A 6,692-nucleotide genomic window follows, 5' to 3' on the forward strand; every position below is an offset into this window, starting at 1 on the left:
CCTGAAGATGATGAATGAGACCTCATCGAAACATCGTCTAGATACTTCCAATTTTATGCGGGAGAAAACTTGAATAACCAAAGATCCACATACAAATACCCACGAGAACCTCAGAAAACAAATATTTATACATATGTTTTCTTAAGTTTAGCAGGTAACAATGACTTAATGCACTGCAAGGTTCATTTTAATTTGCAGCATTCTAATTTATTTCAATGCTACAGAGTGATACTACATAGGGAAGACTGTCAAAAATTAATTTAGTCCTTAGGATTTTCCTCTCAGTGCTACTCAAAATTTCATTTGTTTTTAGAAAAGTTCCAGAACTGGAATTCTTGTAGGATCCTCAGGCTCTAACATCTGCTTAGAAACATCAGATTTGCTTTATAATTTGGGACATCAACATTTTAGAGGAATTGTATAAGTCTATAAGGGGCTCAAGGCTTATTCCTGAATTTTAGTTTCATGTTTCTTTCTTGAGGGGAAGAGGAGGTTTTGATAGTTGGAAGCAGCATTATTTTTCTGTTCTGAGTTGTAGAATATTTTCTCTCTGAAAGCAAGATGTTATTTCTCTATCCTACTTTCAGAAAAAGATAAAAATAGCCTTAAATGTTATTGAGCATTTAGACATTACTGGAAATAGCTTTTGTATTATTTAATGTGTTATCTTTATTGGTTGTCTTTTTCCTTTTCTATTTTTCATTGACTTTTTATTGGTATTTTAAATTGCGGCAGATAGCTGTTGTTTCATAAATATTGTAGATAAATGGCAAATACAATTTGACCCAGACTTTGTGATGTTTAGATTAGACCCATTGAAATCAATGAGTTTGTTGTTCATTCTTAGTTATTATTCTAACAAAGTCTGGATCCAGTCCCCCAAAATATACCATTTGGTATCATTCAGATATTTTGGGCTGTATTTTTTCATAGCTAATTATTACCTTTGGCCAAAGGGGCTTTACTGTCAAAAAAATCGGGTGGATAAAAGGCGTGGAGCAAAGCCTTCTGACCACTCAGAAATCTGTAATCAATTCTACAAGTGTAGGGATTTCACAAAACTAAACAGCTTCTGATTATTTCCTATGACAGGCACAGTTTCTTGTGTAAGCATGAGTCAAATGCCACTAATTTGCCAATTTTAAAAGAATTAAGAATACAATAATAATCCTGCTGAAGAGTGCATTGTGTCCAGCAAAAATTCTATCTAGATGACCATTTTGTTTCCACAGAGACAAATTAGATGTCACTGGGAAGTATTAAAAAACTCCACCTTCTCTCGCATCTAGTTCCTATTGTGACAAACAAATGCTAATATGGAATTCTGAAGCACAGTATGACCCTCTGGTTTTGCTTCCTAAGACTGTGATAAATAAGGAAATGCCATGTACAATTTCGTCTGTCATTTCTCACTGTCAAACAAACTCTGTAGCTTGATTATGCAATTTAAAAAGTTCTTTATATCAGGGGTCCCCAACCACCGGGCCACGGACCGGTCCCGGTCCATGGAACATTTCCTACCGGGCCGCTGGTTTGCTGGGCGCTGCCATCTTGTTTGACGAGAAAGTGCTTCCGGGTGAGCTTTTCCGGTTGGAAAGCGGCGTTTGGGTGCTGAAAGAATCCTCGCGCCTTAGTTTCATCGAAAGGGGGGGGCTTCGAACAAAACTAAGGCGCGAGGATTCTTTCAGAACCCAAGGCAAGGCGAGCCGAGCGACCGTCCCGAAGCCGTCCCGAAGTGAAGCCCATCAACAAAGGTACAAAGGAGGAGTTGAAGGTGGCGGGGAGAAGTGGGGGACGGCTGGCTGGCCGGTTGCTCGGCTCACCTTGCTTTGTCATGCGTGCTGATGCCGGTACCAGGCCGCGGATCATTTTGTGATGCCGGTACCGGGCCGTGGCACAAAAAAGGTTGGGGGCCACTGCTTTATATTATGTAAGAACCATAGTTTAGGACAGTTAAGTTGGTGTCTTCAGATGTGCTGAATTACAACTTCTAGCATTCTGATTCTCATGTTTTGGGTACCTCTGAAGGCTACCAGTTTGAAATGGGTTGTTTATAATAGGAATAAGTCCATTACATGCTTTATCATCTGGATTAGCTATCTGTAAGCTACCAGGTCTCTGGCAGTTACCCCCATTTAAATCATGAGTCTCGAGCCGAACTTCCAAAACTTAAAAAAGATTTCTTAGGAGTAAATATGTCAGCACTGCCTGGATGTACCCGACTCTGAGACACATCATTCATTGTCACCCTTGACCCTGGTTTTCCCCCACCCCCTGGGTGTATCATAATTCATATTCTCCAATGGGACACATCCATAGCAAAGAGTCATCAATCATGCTCTCCAGTTAGAATTTTGCATGGCAGAAACTTTGGTCACCTAGAAACTATCTTTGAAAACATTTATGGAATGCAAGCTGCCCACTGCCCCCCTCCCTTTCTGTTGGCAACTCTAAAAAGACCAAAGAAATATTTTATGAGTTGACATAAGAAGCATTAACTATGATTACCTCAAAATAATCTACTCCAAACTATGGTTCTGAAGCTAGTTTACTTAAATTAGCCATAGTTAATATTAACTTTCCCTAACCAGTCTCAGCCATATAAAGTTAGGACACTGGTTAAAAAATAGAGAACCTGTGAATTTCTGGGAATAGGATTTCTTCTGTTAAACAAGTAAATTAGTAAGTGGCACACAGAAACAGAAACTCCAGTTTGAATATGGCTGAATATGCTATCAGTTTTATTGGATAATAATGTCTTATTTACCATATTTTTCAGACTATAAGATGCTCCGGACTATAAGACGCACCTAGCTTTTGGGGAGGAAAACAAGAAAAAACCCTGCCTCTGCCTCTGCCTCACAGCAATTTGCCTCCTTGCAGCAAACAGCCAACAGCCTGGTTTAGCACAGCCTGGTTTAGCGCAAGCAGCTGATTGGTGGTTGGATCTGCCTCCCAGAATACCACTGATCAGCTGTTGCAGGCTTCAGGGATCGCCCTTCTCAGCTGTCACTACCCATTGCCGCTGCCACCTAGCGCTGCCTCCATGCACCTCATTTTCGGCCTCCATGCATCCCAGTTTTGGCCCATTCCAGGAGGTGGGGCTTGCCCCAGCCACCTATCCCCACTGTGTGGAATGGGCCAAAAATGGGACATACAGAGGCTGAAAATGCGTGGAAGCTGAAAATGCGATGCATGGAGGCCAAAAATGAGGTGTGCGGTGGGAGTGGCGATGGGCGCCGATGACACCGATAGACAGCAGTGATCCTTGCAGCTTGAAACAGCTGATCGGTGGTATTCTGGGAGGCAGATCCAACTGCCAATCAGCTGCTCGTGTTAAATCAGGCTATGCTGAAGCTGACCAGGCTGTTTGCTGTTTGCTGCAAGGAGGCAAATTGCTGGGAGGCCAAAGGGTGGGGGCTGGTGGGTGGGCGGGGCTTCAGAAACATTCACTCTATAAGATGCACTGAGATTTCCATCCACATTTTTGTGGGGGGGAGTGCATCTTATAGTCTGAAAAATACAGTAGCTATTTTTTTTAACTTAAAATCTGTATATACTTTAAAGTATGTTCAAAGTCCTAAATATGTTCCAAAGTAGTTATCCTCCACCCCAACCAAAACAAAAAAACAACAACCGTAAAGCAACCCAAAGATTTTATTTTTCTCAAATTGAAAGCGCTTTAGCTCTGTCTGTTTTGCTTGCCCTTTTTTGGGCTGTCACAGGTCCATAATTTCTTTCCTGGAGCTGCCAACCAGCTATAAGCAAGAATCTCCGTGGATTGCACCATAAGATGTTACAGAATTCTGCAGACGAACACAGCAGAAATTCAGAGTTGAAACCTTTGCTGACATTTATTTATTTAAATAATTTGAATAACCACCATTTTGTGAAAGTAATTCTGAGCAGTATGTAAGGATCAAAACCAACATAAAACCACATCTCCATTTATTCAGAGCTGTTAAAATTTATCCCTGCCCAGAAGTGGATTCCTGAACTCATCATGAGTAATTAAGGGTCAGAAACTAGAGCCTGAGAAGTCCTGTTTGTAACCATATTCTTCTGATCAGGTAGGAGAAGGATGCTACTGATAGAGTGCAAGTGGTCCATTAGTTATAGAAGCTGTGGGGTCACTTTGCTTGTGGAGGCATGCTGCGTCTGTGACTTCACATCCCTAACAACATGTGGTACTGATGACACTGTGCACTGTGGTCATTTCACAGTATTTTTTTTGAATGAATTAATGACATCGGAAGTCTTATCTTGTGAGAGGAATAAATAAATCCTAGCATGGCAGATGCTGAAAACTTCAAAGGTGCTGATGATTTGTATAGGATTAGTGCATAGTGCAATGTCTTGATGTTGATATTTTATCATTTCAGCCTCACTGGATAAAGCTGTAATGAAGCCAGAAAACTTGGGACTGATGTCTCAGATAAAAGGGAGGAGACAGGAAGGAAATATTTATGGGAAAAATCAGATTCCAAAACATACAAAAATCATTTATGCATAAATATCCAGAAGCTGGGTTAACATGCCCATGTACAATTCTTGGTTGAGGGTAGCCAGCTTATTTCTGAATAAACACATAGGATGAACCTGAATAGTATTATTCACTAAGAATTCTTCCCACTCAAGTGGAAGTAACAATATTTAGAAAGTCATTTGGTGTGAAAGTTTTATACTATCTTAAAATCCATTCCAGATGCAATTTGCAAATCATGTTTTTTTGCAACAAGAATTGCTGTTGACTCTCTCCCAAAGCACAGTACTCTATTATATGTCTAATCAATCTCTCCTCTGAGGAGTGAAAGGAAGCACTCATTTTAATTCCAGTTTTTCCAATTTGCCCTTCTAATAAGCTTGTCAGTATATTTCTAATGCAACGTCTCAGATGATTATTCAAGTATTAGAATGGACTTCTGTAAACATATTCAGGCTACGTTCAAAGGTTTGGCTGAGGCTGTCAGGTTCTCCTCAAATAACTGTAATTGCAACTTTTAATAAGATCGTAGGAAGAAATATTTTATATTGGTGTGAGGTGAAATTAATGAAAGCAACAACATCATCAGCAACAACATATTTTCTTCTGGAAATTCTCAATAAATACTGGTGGTTTAGGGTCAATCCAATCTTTATGCAAAAGCCTAAGAATTATCCAAATATCTCTATTACTATTACTATTATTGTAACTCAATTATTTTTAGACTATAGATTGTTTCAAAATGTTGAGTTAATAAGTGTGCCTCCTTCATTCAAACTTTGACTATAGCAAAATACCAAACAATATCAGTGAATTTGCATTTACTCAGTTTAAATGGACAGGAATAATGTATGGGAAATTCTTCGTACAAATGACATTGGCAGGAATAAGAGATTGAACTGGTCTCAAAGATTATATAATTATTTTATTTACTTATATAATTATAAATTATAATTTATTGTAATGTTTTAAACATTGCTGCCCAAATTTACATATAGAAAGTTATTTGCTTAGGTGTTTAAGACAAACATCTCAGTCCTGCATAATTCTATAAATGTTGCAAAGAAATCTATGGAAACAAATTTCAGAGAAATAGCACTCAGTTTAAAAAGTTGTACCCATTAACATTAAATGTGGAATAACCCAATCTTAAAGCATCTCAGTATTTTTAAATTGTAAATAATACAAAAGCAAAACCCCCATGGAATTGCTAAAATGTCCAATTCATTATTATTTTAAAAAAGATTAAAAAATAATTTCTGAACATTAAAGTGCAATCAAACACCACAGAAATTATTTAAACTTTCCATAGGGAAGAAAAAAACCTGCACTCTAAAAATGCTATAAGGGTATTGATGTTTATTAAATATTTACTTTTCTCTCTAGCTCACACTAGAAAGAGTAATTTGTGTTTGGCAGAAACTGGCTGCAATTATGTTAGTCAATCCAAAAGCCCAACTTGCTCATGCAAAATGCAAACAAATTAGTTAAAATGGTCTAATTAGCAGACTGAAAAAATGCAAAGCAAGGCTGCCATAAAATGGTGAGCTATCCAAGTATGCTTTTTTCCAAACAAACAAAGATGGAATATAAAATGCCCTAATCAGTCCCATACCACTGAAGGCTGCAAGTGCTCATTTAGCAAAAACTTTGCCGAGTCTCTTCCTATTGCTCATATGTAATGCAAATTCATTCTAGAACTGAGGCTTTCTTTCAGGGCTGTCCATGTTACGACCCAGCAAAGCAAAGGCACTAACAGCCTATTCTCCAGTTCTTTTTATTGATGAAATACACTTCGAACAAGGGAGCAATTTGGAAGAGAAATATCATCCAACAGATTATTTTTGTCCTAGTTTGATTTACTTAGTTTACATCTCAGGCTTAATCTTTTGCATTTCCTAACATCTGAAATAGTGAAATACAATTTGATGATTTTATTTCAGACAATACATGATACATTGATGTAGACAAAACTGCATGATGCATTCACAATACATGTAACTCATCCTCACATATCCTGGCATAGATATGCTTATATAATTACTTTTTTGCTCCATGATGTCTTCATGATAAAACTTTTATCCTCTCTCAGCCAGCAACTGAAGCAATTGAAAGTCATTTTTAGCAGATCCATTTTTCAAGCAATGTTTCCCTTCTTTTACCAACACAATCTTGGCCCCATATGTAATCTTAACACACTTCACCTATG

The 6,692-nt window shown here is 38.2% G+C and overlaps 1 long non-coding RNA gene across 2 annotated transcripts in view; it reads left to right on the forward strand.

Annotated features, from left to right (window-relative positions):
* LOC148127577 (uncharacterized) overlaps positions 1 to 5,381 on the forward strand; it is a 35,223-nt gene extending 29,842 nt beyond the window's left edge. Inside the window, exon 4 of one of the 2 annotated variants that reach the window (XR_015743428.1) lies at positions 3,726 to 5,381. This is a non-coding gene — a long non-coding RNA (uncharacterized LOC148127577). The remainder of the gene's footprint in view (positions 1 to 3,725) is intronic. The other variant, XR_015743427.1, reaches the window with a different exon arrangement.
* The last annotated feature ends 1,311 nt before the right edge of the window (positions 5,382 to 6,692 follow it).

The sequence above is a fragment of the Pseudonaja textilis genome, chromosome 1, assembly GCF_049901715.1.
Source record: "Pseudonaja textilis isolate UNSWEBS1 chromosome 1, rPseTex1.2, whole genome shotgun sequence".
NCBI lineage: Eukaryota > Metazoa > Chordata > Lepidosauria > Squamata > Elapidae > Pseudonaja > Pseudonaja textilis.